We start from the raw sequence: 19,952 nt of genomic DNA on the forward strand, positions 1-19,952 counted from the left end.
ATCACACTTGACAACGTACCCTGTAAGAGAGTTAGCAGTGTGGTGGTGTTTTTGGACATTGTAAAAATACTCCAGGGATATGTTATGGGTTTGCTGGTATCATGGCAGGCAGTCAATCAGCATGATGTATAATATCTTTTATCTTCAGACCAGAAGAGAGGCTTCCCTCCTCTTCCTTGGCACAGATATGCCTTCACTGAATGCAGTGGCCTCACTTTATGGTTGCTTGGCTCTTCTAAAATGTTACATGTGTCTTTACACTTTATTAGAGTGATGGAAAACCTTTCACCTGTAAGTGCTGGAAGAAAATGACACACTTTTAAATACTCTTGTCTGTGTCACATCAGGACTGGCCCAGGATATTTGGCTACCTGAGGGAACAGATAAGAAGTCATTCCTTTCATTCCATTTATATACTGTATATAAACCGACTGGACTTGCAGCAGAAACTTCCTTTAACATGGCGGTGGGACTGAGCCTGCTGCCATGCTAGAGGGCACCAGAATAGTTTAGGGAGTTCAAGGTAGCTTCTGAAGCACATACATCTCTGCTTGCTGACAGGGGGGAAAGGCCGGAGGATTCAACAGATGAATGCCACTGCTGCTATCAGCACTTGCCACCTGAGAGAGCTAGCTCACTGTGCCTAATGGTAGGGCTGCCCCTGATTTCCAACAGCACATTTATAGCTTCAGGGGGAAGATGGAGACAAACCTCAAGATCATGATTATAAAATGCTGACATAGTGAAAAGGAAAGCTGCTGACAAAAGATAGACTCCTTGTAGAGACGCCCCGCTAGTGAACAAATGTCAAGCGAAGTAAACAGGTGAACTTGTGTGTAGCGTGAGTTCTTTTCTTGTGGCCCAAGCCGAACTCGTCAATAATATCTTTGCTGTGTTGGTAGACTGTATAATTGCTAAGTGTTTCGGCTTGCCTCTAGAGACTGACGACAAGTTGCAAGAGTGATTTATTTCACTTCCAGTTGACCTTCTGTTGTGTTTTTGTTTCTGTTGTGTTTTTGTTTCACTTTGTTCCTCCAGCATGAATGAGCCCCGCCTCCCTAACGGAGAGAGGGAAGGAGTCACACAGCTAGTTTCTTCAACATGAGCCCAGACATGGGCTGCCCCTCCTGTTCTATGACAGCTTATTACATAAGGCTCTTACCTCCCTGCATAAGGCAGCTGCCAGGGGACAGGAAGGAAACAGAGATAATAGGAAGCAAAGGAGGATCAGACTGAATATGGATGGAAAATATATTATCTTTTAATCCCGTTCAGTTTTGTTGGTAATTATGAACAGCTGTATGCATTTTCTGCTTTATTTTTTTCTAGCAACATATATTTGTATCTCTGTGTATGTGTGTGTGTGTACACACACACCCCTCTTTCAGATAGTGGTAATCAGTTTCTGCTTTATTTAACAGGTATGCTTGCCTTGGAATGATCTGTTCGGTAATGTGAATGTCAGCCAGCTATTATTAAATATTAGGGGCACAAACAGTGTGCCATATGGTAAATGTCACAGAAGGCAAGTAGAGGGCAAGCCCACGAGAACATCTGGTCCTGGATTAGAGAGCTGTTAAAACTACTCACCACAGTTTAAAATGACTGCTGGGTCCCTCCTCCCTCACTCTACCCAAAGTCGAAACTAGCCAGTAGCAGTAATTTAGTGGTTATAAGAATTGTGTACGCACATGCCAGAAAACTCAAAGATAAATTCTTTTATCCACTGGCTTCCATACAGACCCCAGTCCTATACTCGTATCTAGCCAGAGCACACCTCAATGAACTCAAGGGAAACTCCTTCTGAGTAAACCACTGAAAGCATTGTTTGGGATGAACTGCATTCCCACTGGAATCAATGGCTCTTTAATGATGACTAGCATGTTCTACTGATTTAACTGTCTCTAAATTCAAGTTGTTTTAGTCTAAAACAACCCAGGCACTTCACTAGGTAGCTTCATGTCAGGCAAAATGCCCTTACTGAATTTGCTAGAGCCTCGTGGTGCAGTGGTTAAAACGCTGTACTGCAGCTAAAACTGTGCTCACAACCTGGGGTTCAAATCCCAGGTAGCCGGCTCAAGGTTGACTCAGCCTTCTATCCTTCCGAGGTCGGTAAAATGAGTACCCAGCTTGCTGGGGGGGCAATGTGTAGCCTGTATAATTAAATTGTAAACCGCCCAGCGAGTGCTTGTAGCACTATGGGGCGGTATATAAGTCCATAAATAAATAAATAAATAAATAAATAAATAAATAAATAAATAAATAAATAAATAAATAAATAAATAAATAAAATAATCATTTCATCATGTCCAGGCCTTAAACTCTGGTAATCTTTCATCATTTATCATATTGTTTTAAAATGGATATTAAGCAGATAGGGAAAGTCCAGGATAGACAAATGTAATAAGGATAATGGTAACTTAAAATATATGCTTGCTTTACGATTATATTCACAATCCATCCTCATAGCTCTGAGGACAGAGCTGCTGGGCCATAGTGGCTGGTTTCCTTCAGATGGGCCAGAGATGTCCCTTCTGCCTATTTCTAGCAACAAAGAAGCTCTGCTCTGTGTCCTAGCTTCTTGTCTTTGAATGTTAAGTGCCAGAAATGCACAGTAAGCAGACCTTTACCTAAGCCAGTACCCAGACCTGTCAGCAAATTCACAAATTAAGCCCTTAGACAAAGCCAGCAGATTTTCTGAATCAAAGGAAATGGGTCAATGGAAAAAAACGTCATCCAGGGATATTGGTGGGCTGATGGGGTGCTCTAGAAAAGAAGCTTCTGCCAGCATGGTTGCGTGTGGCTGATTCATGTGTGACTGACTTAAGAACAGCTGTTGATTTTGATCTGATATGATTAAAACCCACCATCATGGCAGATTTTGACACAGGGCAGATTTTTCAAGCTGTATGGAGAAAAGACAAATTGTGACTGAAAAAGGAAAAAGAAAGGTGAAATGGACTGTATAGACCAGGTTTAGAATAACCTACCTTTACCACACACAAGTCTGTTAAACACAGCAGTGACACACACATGGCATTTAGTATCACATGTATTCCTTGGAGGATAGCGCACTACATATAGAGGAAACTTGGAAAATGACATGAAGAAACAATAGATATTAGCAAATGTGCAGTGTTGCACAGTATGAAATGACAGGTGATTATTAACAATGTTTTTAATGCACAGTGTTATATGATCCTTGTTTCAATTATCCCACTTAAGAGACCTGGCTACTTTTGTTGTTCTTTTATAGAGGTGTGTGTGTGTGTGTGTGTGTGTGTGTGTGTGTGTGTGTGTGTGTGTGTGTGTGTGTGTGTGTGTGTGTGTGTGTGTGTGTGTGTGTGTTTATATGCTGCCTTTCTCTCCATAGGGCCCCCAAGGTGACTTGCAAGAATTAAAACTATACCATGCTCACAGAGTTAAAATACTATGCAAAAACTATATTAAAATAACTAAATATTAGTCAATATTTAAACTAAGATTTAAAAATAAAAAAAAACATTTTAAAAAACATTTAAAAATCTCTAAATGTAATAAATACAGCATTCCCTAGTCCCCTAATTATTGCTTTAAAGCCTGCCTGAAAAGGACTCCCCCCCCCTTGACAATAGAAGGAGAAAAGGGAGGGGGCCAGCCTGGCCTTCTCTGGACTATACATTCAGAAAAACAGCTGAGAGCAGTAATTCATCAAACGAGCTTGGAAATGTAGTGGGACCACGATAAGGGCCTCCTCAGAAGATCTTAAAAGCCAAGAAGGCTCTTGTGGAGTGATATTTCTGATAGCCTGGGCCTAGGTGTATAAGGCTTTACACATAATAACCAGCAAGGATGCCAAGGAGCAGCTGCCTACCTAAGGACAGGAAAGAGGCAAAACAGATGTTGTGTGTGTTGGGCAGCATTCCAGCACAGAACTGTCTGAATCCCAAATAAAGAGGGACATGGAACTAAATTTTAAAAAGAAAACAGAGGAAAAATAACCCGTCACCTCCCCAGCTTTGGCCCTAGGGCCCTTTTCTCAAAATATTTCCCGCCCTGGACTGTTCCAGAGCATTGCTGGAATTCCAGAACAGTGGCTGATGGAAGTGGTTGTGAAAAAATAAACCACGGGCAGGGGAGTGGATCCTGTGCTTCTTACTTGCATGCCTTTTGCTTTTATAAAATTGGGTCCTTGCCCATCTAAGTGACCAAAGCAATTACTTTATGTGTTGAAAATCATGGAGCAGATGCTGGCACTTAGATGTCCTGGATCTGAAATGAGCAACGTGCCTACTGGCAAACAATCAGACAGAGGTAAAAGGAAAAGGGTTTGTTTTTTGGTTTTTTTTTTTTTTTGCTGCTGCTGCACTGCAGTCACCGAATGCCACTGTTGCTCTATTTTAGGCAACACTTTCTTATTCAACCAACGATTTTGAGCACTCTCAATATGTGGCTCAGGGTTTTATGGTTTTATAGGGACTGTATTTTTAATTATTGTCTGACTGAATGACTGTTGAACCAATTTTTGATAAAGCATGGTATAAAAATAAGTGAACGAACAAGATCCCATAATGGGGTAAGATGGCATAAGGAGAATAGTGGTGCCGCAGGCAACAAAGTCTTATCGTATTACCTTCAGGTTTTTGCACAGCTATTGTGTGTACACAGCCTAAGATGTATTCAATATCTTACATGAATAGCTTTTTGGGGAAAAAATGCCCCTCTGAAGCTTTGTTCTTATGAACAAAGAATGCTATATATTTTACATTATTTGCCAGCTGTACTACCCTGTTTCCCCTAAAATAAGACCTAACCTGAAAATAAGGCCTAGTATGATTTTTCAGGATGCTCGTAATATCAGCCCTACTCCAAAAACAAGCCCCAGTTAAGTGAAACCCTGCCCTCCACTACTGTGCAGCAACCAAAATAAGATGATATGACTGTAGATGTACATGAAAAAAAAATCCCCTGGAAATAAGCCCTAATGCGTTTTTTTGGAGCAAAAATTAATATAAGACCCTGTCTTATTTTTGGGAAAACACGATAGTTTTATGCTCACTGATAACGAATAAGGCATTCTGTAAGGATTTTAGCTGCAAAGCTTCCTTTGAATTACGAAGTAGAATTGGCAGCCTACTCTGAAACCTTACTAAGACAAAAAAAAAAAAAAAAGAAAAGAAAAGAAAACCCACTCTCCTTTATATCAGCAACAGCATTAACTGCTTTTGAGATCATCTTTCTGTTTAGTTTCTTTTTCATCACCAGAAGTGAAAATACATGAAGATCAAAAAAAAAAAAAAAAAAAAAAAAAAAAAAAAAGGTTAGTGGGCGGTGAAAACAAGGTTCCTGTTACCCCAGTGAGAAGGAGGGAATAACCAGAAATGACACTGGGCCACTTGTAAATATAATTAAAGGAAATGTTTATTTAAATCACAGTAGATAAACAGGAAATAAGATTTGTGAAATGAAGGCACAATATAAAAGAATGAAAAGGAAAATCAATGAATTTCTAACACAATACAGTGCAATAATTAAATAAAAATTATAAAGTAGAACAACCTGTATTAAAGTATCAGATGAAATTACAGTTATGCAAAATCAGCCACAGTTAGCTCTTTATGAAATCCTATATTTGCCCCTAACCTTCCACCAGTCCTCTAGTTGAAGCTCACTATGTTCCAGCTCTTTGGCCTAAAGATTGAGAAAGAAATACATACAGCTACCTACAGTATACAAAGGAACAGGTTCCTGAAGATGCATGGAAATGTGTAGGAAAATAGATCCAGGACAATCCAGATGGAAAAATCAGAAGGAAAAAATATAAAATAGAGTAGTGAAATCTCTCTCTCTGTGTGTGTGTTTGTGTGTGTGTGTGTATGTTTGTGTGTGTGTGTGTGTGTGTGTGTGCGCGCACGCGCGCAAGGTAACAACAAAGGAGGTGTAGTATCTCCCAGAAGGATTAGTCGACCCCACAGTAAAAACTGAAGCTTCTCTCAGAATCAAGGCAAGCTAAGGCCCAAAGGCCACAAAGCAGTCAAAATCTGCAAAAGTAAATATTACATGAGACAAAGTGAATCTGCATGTGACTATAAAGAAGATGATGTTGAGTCTGAGTCCCAAGCAACAATTGTTTCTTGATCCACTGATGCCTCTAATTCTCCTGCATTCTGACTGGTTTCTCTACCCCTAAAATTCAGTTCTGTGTTGGTAGATGGCAAACTGGGAGAAAAAGTGCATCACCCTGTTTTTCTTTATTCCCAGAAGGTAAATCGCCCTTTTGTCCTGTGGTACATGATGTGACCAGGGTACACTCTGGGGCTGTGTTCGATATTGTAGACTTTTCCATTGTCTTCCAGCTCAGCCAGAGCCTTGTTGCCACAGCAATCATGTATCAATCTTTCTTTGCTCATTCCATCATGCAAAAAGTCCAGGCTGGAATGCATCCCCAGCCCTTTCTGCCAGCAGGAAATAGTCATTTGTGCTGCGCATGAAGTAAAGCAAAGATTTCCTCAATGCCATTCAATAGGCAGGCCATTCCACAGGCCATATCATATATTCATAAGCCAGTTCAGTCCATATGTTCACAGGCTTTTTGTCCAGTGTACCCTTGTACCATCAATGTAGGGCCTGATTAACAGGGGCAGGCTTCCAAATGTAGAAGGGTGTGCTGGGAGCACTGGTGCTACAACAGGAGGATGCCACAATGCAGTGGGTAATGACAGATCTCTGGTGCAGTTGGATAGCAGAAGCCATAATCAAGTTTTGTGAATTCCAGGGCAAGACATTTTGCTCCCTGATGCAGCAAATAATATCCCGTTCCCCAAGACAAGGAACAACAAATCTCAGCTTGGCACATTTATGTAGACCCTGAGGCAGAAAAGCCCACTAGTACCTTTCCCTGGAAGTAAAAATACCAGAAAGGTAAATAACTAGCCATGGGCTGCCCTTCCATGAGACCTCATTTCCCCCCTAGTGGCTCTGATCCTGAGAACGGGTGACACATCAACAGGTGAATGTCCAAAATGGTCACATTACATTACAGGATTCTGACAATTACTATTTGACAATTGTCAGAGAGAGAGAGAGAGAAAGAGAGAGAGAGGTCCCCGAAGTGACCCAGATCAGGGGCCTATTGTGACTGGCTCTCTAGGTTAGAGGCCAGAATATTTCTGGGCCCTGTCCATGTGTACCACTTTGTAACCTTTGCTATATAAAAACTTTCTCTTTTGATTGGTCTTTCATCTTAATTTATCATAGTTATAGATAGTATGATGAAATGAATTATAGTTGATTAGGCCTACCTTGTTGATTGATTGCATTTCCGTCTGCTATTTTTTTAATATGAAATTCTTATATTTACCATAGTACGGTACTGTATTTAAAAATCTTTGGTCCAGTTAATCAAGGCACCCTTTTAGTGGATCAGGACAGGAGTTGTTTTAATCAGTTAAGCTAACATTTAGTGAATTAAAGCTCTACTACATAAGACGGGGGAAGGCCACAATAGAGACATATGTGAGATGAGAATAAGGTAATAAAACTATAAAGGGCCAATTCCAACTGTAATCTCAAAAACGTCCATTGAATGAAAGGGGCTGGTTCAGTCAACATTTATTTAGGTCTGATTGATTCAGTGGGTCTATTTTATTTGGGCCTGACAATTAGCTTTAGTTCAATGTTCCTGGGATGTGACATGAAATCAAAGCATTGTGAAAGATTTTCCTCAAACATAACCACTGCTTGAAAACCACATACTGTATAAGCTGAAGATATGATGCAATGAAATTTAACACATCATAAAGGTGTGTTTGTACATTGCCCTAGAACAGTGATAAGAGCAATGAATAAACACTGCTTTGCTGGAATTATATGGGAAAGTGTTGCTGATTCATTTACCCAACCAGACTTACTCAACCCAAAGTTTTTTTGAATTGCATGTCATGAAAGTGTTGCCTCCCAAACAGACCTGGATTTCTTTATCTAGAGATCACTTTAGGATGGACATTAAATTAGACAGACCAGGCTTGACAGCAGGCTTGCAAAAAAGGATGTGGAACTTTTACTAACTAACAAGGTGGACATAACTTGGACATAAGTTGGCATAAAAGACCAAAGGTTTTTTTTTTTGCAGGAGGTAAGTGGAGAAGGATATATTGACCAAAGTATTATGTTCAATGGCTTCTAATCTCAGAAAGCTTTCTAACCAGATGCAGGTGAACCTGAGTATACACTCTTTGCAGGCATTCCTGTTCAATATGGAAAAGTCTTTAAAACAAATCATGAGCTTGGAAATACTGATCTTGCATATGTAGCCATTGGACTTGGACTTTCACATACTGTAGGGAGGTGTGAGTACCTTATAGAGCTAAATGACTTCTAGTTTAACTGCATAAGCACACTCTTTTCAGGAGAAAGGCTGCCAGATCTGAATGTTGCCTGTTTTGCCCCAGAACATCTTCCAGTTGGCTGTAGTATCTCTCACAAAAATCTGGACACCATAGCTACAAGGTGAACCCCAGTTTTCCCTGTGTTTGACTCCTGAGACAGTCCTGCATCTCTTAGTCCCAGTAAAATATACTTCTCCTTTTCCTGTTCAGGCCTGGTTGAGGAAGAGGTCCATGTGTCAATCAGAATGCTCGGTCATTATCCTCTGTTGGAAGTAAGCAGAGCCAGCTGAAGACATTTTGTTGCCAGAGACAAAGAACAAGATGTTGAGTCCTCCCATGGTGACTGGATCAGCTGCTGAATCTTTTACCAACACGGTACGTTCTGCCACCTTTGAAGGTGGCAAATTAGCTTGGGCAATGCAGAGAAGGCCATCTTCCACAGAGTTCTTTCCCTCCAACCTTGCTAAAATCTCCTGGAACTTGTTACCTGAGGTGACTGCCATCAGGGACAATTGCTTCACTTTGTCTAATGATAGAACCAGCCCTAGAGGTAAACTTTCTTTTAAAATCTCTTGCCTCAGGGACCTCTCTTCCCTTTTGCTACTATGTACATTTAGTCTGCAAAGTGCCACGGATGCTGATGCCATAACAATAGGTGCAATCTCCATGAACAAACCCACAGGCGAGCACTGATAAAATACAAATGTTATAAGGATGTGAAATATCATTTCTTAAAAACTCATAAAAACTGCCCATTAATTATTCTTGAACAAGGGAGTGAGACTATTTACTACAATCTATCAGAAGAAGTGGAATTCAATATGGAAATAAAGCATGTTGTACTTAGAGCTAGCCTCATGTACTGTGTTGGCAATAGACTTGTAAGTAATAGGATTCAAATCCCTGACCAGCCATGCAATACACTGGATGACTTTGGGCCAGTCCTGTGTTTTTGACCTGATTTTCCTCACAAAGTTATTATGAGGATAATATGGGGAGGAAGACAGCTGTGTAAACTGTTCTGATCTTATCAGACAGAAGCAGAATATCAAATAATTAAATAAATTCTCTTTGGAAAATGTGGTGCAAGGATATGAACAAGGGAGTGGAGATTTGTTTATTATAACTTCTCAGGAGAAATTGAATTCAATATGGAGATTAAACCCAATGTTCTTAACTCACACCTATCATTCCAACAGCATTATTCTGTGAAGGCTTAGCTTAAGGTGGCAAGCAGTTACAGACTGCTGTTTGCCATGCCAGGGTTTTTCTGTTTCCAAATAGCCTATACCACTTGAAAATTGATGGATTAACGGTCCTAATGGAATCTGAGGTATAAAGTAGGAGAGCTGTGTACAGGGAATAAATATAATATTTTTGTTGAATTCCTACCAAGCCAGTGACAGATTTAAATCAACCCAGGCAGATTTAAACTGCAGCATGGGATTGAGGAAAGAGTGGTGCAGAACAGAAGCTTTCCCCAGCTATCTTTTCCCTTCAGCATCGATCAATTTCTTCCATTCAGTTGTCCCCTAGTGTGACTCTGAAACAGGAATTAACTCCTACTGAGAGAAAGGAGATGGAGGGGAGGATAATGGGAGCATTTTCTGAGAGTGTCATCCACCAGTCCCCCCTTCTTCCCCTTCATGCTGTGTTTTAAATTCTCATCCCATTATGCCATTGCTTTTTGGGAATTCAATATGGCCATGTGTTAACACACTAGTTACGCCGCTGTAACATTTGCCTTTCGGTGGCAGATATGAACTCTATTTTTAAGGTTGTCTCTCCATTTTAATTGGGATGCTTCACCGAGATACAATCAGCCTAGTCTCTGTGTTATCCTACAGAGCACATGAAACCACAGCTTAACTAACCCCTTGCAGGTCTGCCACAACTTAACTTTACTGAAAATAAAAAGAAATAAATGATGACGGAAGGAAGACATTTTATAGCAGTGTCTGTGGCTGTGGTTGCTTCAGCACAGCTAGTGGTGGTATCACCAGATGTTCTAAAGGAGGACTGTATCTTTTATCTTTTGTTACAAACAAAATTGGCCTTAAGCTACGCTAGGCACAGTCTAGTGAATGTTCACACTCACTCAACTCCTCTCAAACGTAATATTGAAGAATGAATTCCTGCTATAAATAGTGAAAATGAAGTAATAAACTTCCTCTGTATTCAGTGGGAGATCAGCATGCACCTAACATTTCTGTTAATCTCTTTTGAAAATCTCAAATACAACATCTTGGTCCCTTTATAGACCTGTTGGTCATGCCTTCCCTTCCATGAAAAGTCTTGTGTGTTTTGAAAAACTGGGGGAGTTGATTTTTCTTAGTTGTTTTTTCAAAGAAGCTCTTTTGTTTAGAGTTTATCCCCACCTAATACATTAATAAGACAAATGCACAACAAACATTTCTACCAGTATCACATTTATTTTGGCCACAGGACAAATGGTCAGGACATTTTGGTAAAATAATTTTACTTTTTTTAATGTCCTCTTTTTTTTGTCCAATAATTCATACATTAATTTCTTCCTGCTTTTTACTAGCAGTTGAGGAAGTTAACCACACAGCTGCAAAGGAAGAGGTCATCAGAAACTGCAGCTGTTGACGTTTCTCCATCTGGTGCTTCAAAAGAAGGTTGCTGTAAATTACTGTGAAGAGCCACTCCCAAGCAAATTCTAGCATTTGCATGAAATTGCCTCCAGTTATCATTAAATCCAACAATAGCTCCTGAACTTGCCTGCACATTATTTTCTTCCACTTTGTTCACTTAATATTCTAACAGTGGAAACTCCACTTGTAGACAATGGCACTGACTAAAAGCCAAATAACTCTTGTGTTCTGAAATCTGAAGGCATGGGGGTTCAAGCCCATTCACTCATGTTGGCCTCAAACTGTGAAGACATTTTACATAGAACTACTACCATTTTTTTTTTGATGTGTGATTTAAGAGCATTCTCAAAAAAGGTGTATTTTCTCTAATTTGCTGCCCATTCTTAGAAGTTAACCACTGGTGGCTGCTTTTCCCATTGAGCAGTGATTTATGCATGTGAAAACTAAGCAGCACATTTTGTTAAATTAATCTAAACTGTATTGCCCTCAATTTCCTTTCTGGAAAACAGGTGAGATATAAGTTTTTAAAATAAAATAAAAAGAAATCAAAGAAGAATTGAACTATATGTTACCTTGGCAGGGTATATTTTTGGAAACGTGAACTAGTTAATAGGCATTTCCTGGGGAGAATCAGAGCACAGTGACACAGGTTGAAAATAAACTGGGAGATGGATTGGAGTTTTTGAAATTGGGTTAAAGTCATGTGGTGGTCACATGGTATTCGGGTTCATGCGTGCATGCTCTTGGCAAAACTTTTAATCCATTTAAAGCTGTTCTGAATATCACTCAAACGGGATAGACGGGCGCTTAAAATTGCTGCGATCAAGGCTTTGTCCTGTGTCCATCGGCCCTAGTACTGGCCCCTCGCCACTGCTGTTGTAGTGTTATTTTTAATATTTGGAGGCTTTTTAATGTCTTTCAAACTGACATATTCCATCTGTAGAAAGCGATGGCAAAGGAAAAAGGAACTAAGCCTTCCCATCTAGGAGAGGCTATCAGTGAAGGCAGTGTCTGCACAGCTGGTGACTACAAAGTACGTACATGCACATATATTTTAAACTCCAAGCCTTTATTGGAAGCCTGCCACAGCCTCATGCAAAAGGGACACATAATTAAAAATTTACAAGCACAGGAATTTGTCCTGAAACGTTCAAATATAATCCATCAACACAAAATTCCACTCTGTTACCACAAAGACACTTCATTTTAGCCGCTTCTTTGTAGGTGTATTATAAACAACTGGAAATCCGAAATCCTCATGAGTAGTCCAGAGATACATTAGTAAAGGTTGTTCCTTTTCTAGAAACGCATTTACTGTGTATATTTTCAATGCGTAATTGACTCAGTCTCTCACTAATATCTTGAACTTTTTAATTATTGTTGTTATAGAGTTGCCATCTGCTGTTTCTTTGGCCAGAATTCTGTTGGGGATTTAATTCAATGTACATGCTAAGTGCATAAATTGTTCTGGCAAATGGCTCTTAATTAATTGGTTGCCACTCATATTCATGGTCATATGCTAAGTCATAACAATAACCTACAACCCTGAATGTGAGTGGCAACTAGTTAATTAGCAGTAATTTGCCAATGTAATTCATGCCAGTGTATAGCAGCATAAATCCTATTTATTTATTTAAATTTTAATCCTGTCCATGTAGTGCCCAGGCCACTACTCTGTTTCCTCATGTTTACTCACAATGTAAACATGTGATAAAACTACAATAATAATCTGATAAAAGATCACACAAAAAACCAAATCTCTAAATATAAAATCCTGTAACAGATACAATAGAATTATGTCCTCTTTATTTTAAGGTTGAGTGGCTGTTGTACTTGTGAAGGTGAATACAGAACCAAAGACCAGCTAACAACACCCATCAAGTACAGTGACAGATATCTCTCCTCCTTATCACAACAATAGACCCACACAAAAATACACTGATCACCATTATCACTCATCTCCTGAATAGGACAAAAGCTGAACCCACAGCTATAAATACTCAGCTCTCCAACTAACTGCACCAGAGCACAGCTACTCCAGTCCTCTGAAGATGCCGGCCACAGAGACTGGCGAGACCTTAGGAAGAACAACCTTCAGAACATGGCCAAAGAACCCGAAAAACCCACAACAACCATGAGTAGATGTTATTTGTTTGTCAGGGTGTTTTTAATTATTAGATTTATTATTTATGTTATTGGCCATCCTAAGCTCTCAGGGGGAAAGGCAGGGTATAAATCAGATCTCAGAAGTAACTCATTACAGATCTGTGTACCTGTAACTATTCTCTAACTAATCTACCTACCTGTAATTACTTACTATTTGAGTAATATAATTATTACCAAATTACAGAAAAAGCAATGTAATAAGTAGTTACCAAGTTGCTTTTAATATGTAATGAGTAAAATTTTCTAGTTTTAAGATTTTTTTTGACACACATTTTTTAGTTTAGCGATTCTATCATTGCAGCTAAGAGGCAAGGGAAAGTGCTTTTTGGTCTTATTTTCTCTCTCTCTTTTTCAGCATATGTCCTTCCTTTGGACAAATGTGTCTAAACAAGGTGAATCACGGGAACTTTTGTGATTCTAGGGTGACCAAGGGCTTCACAGTCTGTTTACCAACAAAGCACAGCACCATCACAATGGATATTTTGTGGTCGACTGAGCATTCACAAAATTAAAAAGGCCATCAGCAATTGGAATCCGAGAAAGGGGACATCAAAAGTCATAGAAAGGGCTGAGCTGCTGGCATGAAAGGAGAATGTGACTGATAACTGAGCCAACCCTCACCCCCAGTAAAGACCAGGAGCTCCCCCTGATCACTACAACTGCTATAGTGCTAAGCAGGCCGCAGACTCAGGTCCCCACACAAACATATCCTCTTGTGGTTGCTCTATCAACTATTTCTCAGAGCCATCAGGTGAAAAGAAAGACTTGTGCCACTCTTTAGACAGCCTTTTATTGTATTCTGGAATATCCTTTCCTTTGTTCTCCCACTCAGCTTTGTTTATTAAGCTCTACTGAAATATTATCACATTGTTAGGACTGTGTGATTATGAAATGACAAGTTGTTTTGTGGGTTTTGAATGGACAGGTTACACAATTAGAAAGTGTGCAATCTCCGCCATCACAGTTATTTGCCACCTCCTCTTTGTGTGAATGTTTTAACAGAGATCCAGAAACAGAGTAATAGTGTCGCCGGGGGGGTAGAACAGAAGTATAGAGTGGATCTTCCCCAACCTGTATGCCTTTTGTTTGGGTACAGAGTGTGTTATGGAGTTTCCACACGCCCCTATTTTTGTAAATATTTGCAAGACATTATTTCAGAACTGACCTTTAGAGCAGGGGTGGGCAATTAATTTCTATGGGGGGGGCACATGAAAAATCTGAACTGTGCTAAGAGGCCGAACCAACTTTACTTAAAAATAAAATGAAACAGTGATGTTATGATCATTTTTATTTTAAACTTGTTAATCTTCACAAATACTAAAGAGCTTTTTTGCTGTATGTTAAAGATAAGCAACTGATCAACTTTAGACAAAAAGCTATAAAATGGTTTTGATGTTCAAACCTGTCTGCGGGCTGGACAGGAGCGGCTCGCGGGCTGTATGTGGCCCTCGGGCCACAATTTGCCCAGGTCGGCTTTAGAGGGAGTCCAAAAGTATTTTGGACCATCTCATCAGTTCAAAAGTGAAAGTAAAAGAAGAAAGCGCCCAAGCAGGAATGCAGTTGAACATTAAGAAGACAAAAATCAAGATTGCAGAGGAACTACACAACTCTAAAAAGTTGACAATGAAGAAATTGAAATTATTAAACATTTTTGATACCTGGGTTCAATCATCAATCCGAATGGAGTCTATAATCAAGAAATCAGAAGAAGACTAAGACGTGAAAGGGCAACAATGACGGAATTAGAAAATATCATCAAGTGTCTGGATGTGTCACTGGAGACCAAGATGTCATCTTTGAGAGATGAAATCTTGCTGTGAGGACAAAATAGGGATCTATTCCCACAGTTTCTCTCCAAATGTGAGAGGACATGTGATTCACATCATGAACAACAGCTCTGTGTGGTCTCCAATCATTTTTTTTACCTCATCTGCAACGTCTTGAACCTGGAATCTCCTGTATTCAAATCATATGCTTTATCATGCAGCTGTGGCCTCTCCACTCATAACCAACATAAATCGGACAAATCTATCAACCTATGTGACTTTTTGTATTCATTTTCCACTTTTGTTTTTTTTCCTGTTCACACCACAACGATTACTGGAATGTTCTGATCTTTGTTTGCCTTTAAATCTTAGCATACTTTTTTTAAAAAAAGAACACTTCCCTAAAACAGAGCCAAATCAAACACATAAATAATAATTTATTTAGTAAATAGAGTTAAAGTCTCCCATACAATACTTATCATATAGTGATGGCTAAACTGCTCATCTCCTGGCCAGAAAGGCAATCCCACTGCATACACTTGCATAACTATATTTTCATGATGCCATTTGTATGCTGCAAAAAGCTCTTTAAAAAAACCCCCTCTGAAATACTTTGAGGAAATGAAAATGTGTGTGGTAATAAAAGAGATGATAGGACCGTAAGTTCAGTTTCCAGGGATCTTTGGAGGAAGTTCACACTGGAATGAACTTATTTTGTTACCCTGGGAAGTTTTATGGTAGAAAAGTGATTATGAATTTTATAATCTTGAATGGTTGCAGATGCGAGTTAGGGACCATCAACCCACAGCCATAAATCACCATTGACAGGCAGAACAAAGTGTCTTCTTCCCTTCTAGAACAGCAGGGTGGTGCCCAATTCTGATTATGTGGATCTTTTGGGAGTGCCAGAGCCCCCAGTTTCAGAGCCAGGGAAAATGAGAGCATTTGGGGCTGTAAAAATAGCTAGGCGAGCTTGTTTCAGTGCACAGGCCACATGCTAGTGAAATCTGTGTAGGATCTAGGGCAGCCATTTCCCATGTTGGCATCTCCAGACATTGTTGGAAGTACAACTCCCATTAGAGATGTGAGGAATTCTTGTAAAATTTCTCTATGATTTTCCAAGTCTTACTGTACCAACGGTCTCTATGAAGACTTTCTCCTATGCAAGGGAAATTTCCTGGCTTGCTGTGTAAATTAATTCCATTCCCCTTCCCCTATTTTTGGTTTTGTAATAAATTTTGGGCCATTTTTCTGCACAGGGAAATTCTGAACTCTGTGCCATTTGATGTCCTTTTCAATGAATCCTGTGCCAGAAAGATGCTGAAATAATAACAATCTGACACAGCTCTCTCTCTCTCTCTCTCTCTCTCTCTCTGTCCTTTCTAGTTGGATCCTGTTCAGGAAAGATGCCATTCTGCATAGGAATTGTAACACTCCCACATAGCATGCTGTGTTCTTCTGCCTTTTTCAAGTGAATTCTGCATAGGAAAGATGAAATTATGTATACAAACTGAAATAATTTCATACCCCTTTGGATTTCTTCCATTAAAGAAACACACACAAGACATCTGAGAAATCCTGTGAGATTTCTCAGGAAAAAAATGCAGAGAAATCTGTCTGCAAGCAGAAGAGTCTCCATCCCACTGTTTTTTCCTAAAAGTGAGAAGCTGAGACCAGCATCCCTAATTCCCATTATCCCAACCTCAGGATGTTGAGTCCTTTAGAATGGAGAATGATGGCACAGCATCCAGAGACATCAGATTGGGAAGTGCTGCATTTGGAATTCATGTAATGTGTGGATTTCTTTTCTGCTCGCAAAAAAGGACTAATTGTCCCTGTCTTCTAGGTAAAACAAACTACAGATGATGTGCACTTTGGCAATGGCTTTCTTGTGAGACAAAACATAGAGAAGAACAGACACTAGTTTCTGCCTAGGAAACTGCCATGTGGAAATATCTGCATAGCTAGTCATGGCTTTAAATGGCTGAAAGAAACTCTTTGGGAAGCATTATAGCACTAAGAGGTAAGTAGAATACAGATTGCTATTTACGGATGTTTAAAAATAGTAATAATTGGATGCCATCAAGACAATTGTGGCTTACAGCAATCCTTTCCAAGGTTTTCTAGGTAGGGAATGCACTGCAGTGGTTTACCATTCCCGTCTTCTGGGGGCATCCTAAGACTGTGCAACTTGCCCATGACTACACAGGTTGGCTCTTTTTCTAAGAGGCACAGTGGGGAATTGAACTCCCAACCTCTGTATCCAGATACCTAAACCTATGGATGTTTAGAGGAACTAACTTTGGCTTGGCTAATGCTCAGATCTCTGCAATGCAAGCACGCAATTTGATATACATCTGCTCAGAGGCGAATTCTGCTGAGTTCAATGGGGCTTACCTCTGGGTATATTAGTACAGGATACGGCAACCTTAGAATTTCTGAGCTTTGGCATGAAGCACTGGCAACCCAAATAAGGATGCTCGGAACACCAAACTTTCCTTTCCCTGTACCTTTCCACATGGGCAGCATGCAAAGCACCATGGAAGCTTTGAATAGCAAGCAAAAACTGCATGAAATAATACAGCTTTAACCACAGTGTCCTAGTTCGGTTAGATCAGGTCGAGAGCAGACTAAACCTAGAAAGCAGGAAGTGACAGCATTTGCATATCACAGATCCTACAGTTGGAAAGAGAAGATCACAAACAAAATGGGAACACTGTATCAGATTAATAAGAAACCAGAGTGGAATGTCAAATATCATGTGATGCTTGTCTGGGCAAGTTCTGGTTCCTTCTAGATCGCCTCAGAGCTCCAAAAATGCTTATCTCCCTTGTTTATCAAGTTAAGTTCTGTAAACTACAGCTTTAGCGCTGTAGTGGCTCTGAAGCTTTGTGGCTTCATCAAGGGCAGGGGAATTGCTCACAGCGAGGGAGATAAACTCTCAAGAGGAGAACTTACCCTAGGCAATGCTTATGTATTTACATCTGTATCATTAATGCTGAACAGAAGGAATTCGTCAGGAAGACTTTTATCATCCTTGGTAGGATTAACTGAAACTGTTTACTCAAGCCAGGAAGAACATACACTAAATCTCAGTAACAGATGTAATCAACAGCCAAGTGTTTGTAGCTGCTAAACAGAGGAGATTCCCATGATTTCTGAGATACAAAGTGTTCAGACAGTTGTGTGCTGCAATAAGGAACACAGAATAATTACCCTTGGTGTCCATATTTGGAAATACAAATTGCCAGTTATAGAATATTGTTTGTTTTTCCTGACAGGAATGATGAATGGAGCTAGCATGTTTCCTAAAGAATTAAAAGCCGGAATATTGTCCATGAAACCCTGTAACAGGGATGAGACATGTGTGGTCCTTCAGATTCACTGAATTATAACTCCCATCATGTCTCACCATTTTCCCCTAGGATGTCTGGGGTTGGTGGGAACAAGAGTTCAACAAAACTGGAGATCTTGCTGTCCTGCCTGCCATAATACATTTGTTTTTAAGGTGTCAGAATTACTTTTACCCAAAAGTTGCACAGCTAGGAAGGAAGGGACAAAGCTAGGAAGGTGTTGATGTTGATGACAGAAATGACAATGAAATCTAGTGCTTATGACACTCCTGCAATTTCATTCAAGACATCACATTCAGCTTCACCTTGCACAGAACTATAACATTGTGTAACAATGTAAAAGCTAACTTGTCAAGATACAATAAACAGTTTTTCAGCAATCAGGCATAAAGTATTAGAACTGATACATCAGACAGATAAGACTTGATCCTCCCCATTTCTCCTAAAGAAACTAATTGGAGTGTCAGTTGAATAAAGGCATCCGTTACCAAATCTTAGAGCAATAGGCCATTTGAGAACAGCAAGATAGCCACAGTTGCATTTTCCAAAAGGGGATGCAGGATGAATGGTCAAAGGATTTTTGACCTTGCTAACAAGTTGCCTGTTGGAGAAGACAGAGTTGGGTCAAAGGGGGCCAGTGATTTGACTCCACATGACTCATCGTATGTGTTTAGTGTTATCCCGTGTAACCAAAACATGGCATGGGACACCAAGTTGTAAGACTTATGTAATTCTTTTGTAACTCTGTTTACAGCAAATTCTTTTCCCCTGTGCTCAGCCTGAGCCTGTCCTGCTGTGGCAGTTCCTTTGACCCTCTAATGATCACAGCACACAGCACAGCACTTTGCAGCGTTTGTTGGCTCTGGCTTTCACTGACTGCAGCTGGAACACAGTGGGACAAAAGGAATGATGATGCTCTTTCCCTAACATAGGCATAAATCCAATTTGAGAAGATCCCCCTCCTCTAACCTTATCATAACATTGAAAACACTGCTCTACATAATCATAGAATAAACAGTCTTTTGGAAAGGATGGACCAATGGGTAAAGTGTTGGTTATATTTTGATGCTTATACATGCCAGTTTGGCTCTGTCTTCCCCATGGCTCAGGACAGGTTGTTTCGTGTTTTAAATAGGATTTGATTATGTAGTTTACAGAACATTTTGGATAGGCTGGAAGGACAAGCTTTAACGCTTTGCAAAATGGAATTCAGTACTTCAAGACGGATGTTGGCGGATGCTGTTAAAAATGGTATGGTAATATATTGTGGAGTCAGCTGCCCAGCATTCGCCACCATTAGTCCATTAAATCCCAAATTTTAATCTTGTAAATTACATTTTAAATTGCAATTTGAGGGTTCCATCTACATTTCTATGTTCCTTTAGATAGGATTAAATGCCTTCTATTTGCTGTTGTTCACAACATGCAACAAAGCTCCACTACTGTGGCAGCTTTCCAGGACCAATAGATGCTCATGGTACAGATTTCTGAACGGTGCAGATATTTGTGAAGTAGTCATACATAAGGCCTGTCCAGATTGGCTGTTTTTGGTTGTGGGGTGGATCAGGCTACATTGGGTCTGTTGAGGTTGTGGGGAGGAGTGATGTGCCATTTGGTGTGCTCCTGAACAGCACACAATGCCGTGTAGCCCAATCAGCTGTCAATTAAGCTCTTCACCAATTGTCT

At 39.9% G+C, this 19,952-nt stretch overlaps 1 long non-coding RNA gene across 1 annotated transcript; it reads left to right on the plus strand.

Moving 5' to 3' along the window:
* The first annotated feature begins 1,002 nt into the window (after positions 1-1,002).
* Positions 1,003-15,381, plus strand: LOC144585962 (uncharacterized). Its single transcript, XR_013540614.1, has 2 exons — positions 1,003-1,283; positions 8,577-15,381. It is a non-coding gene; the product is annotated as an uncharacterized LOC144585962 (long non-coding RNA).
* The last annotated feature ends 4,571 nt before the right edge of the window (positions 15,382-19,952 follow it).

This window comes from Pogona vitticeps, chromosome 1 (assembly GCF_051106095.1).
Source record: "Pogona vitticeps strain Pit_001003342236 chromosome 1, PviZW2.1, whole genome shotgun sequence".
NCBI classification, from domain to species: domain Eukaryota; kingdom Metazoa; phylum Chordata; class Lepidosauria; order Squamata; family Agamidae; genus Pogona; species Pogona vitticeps.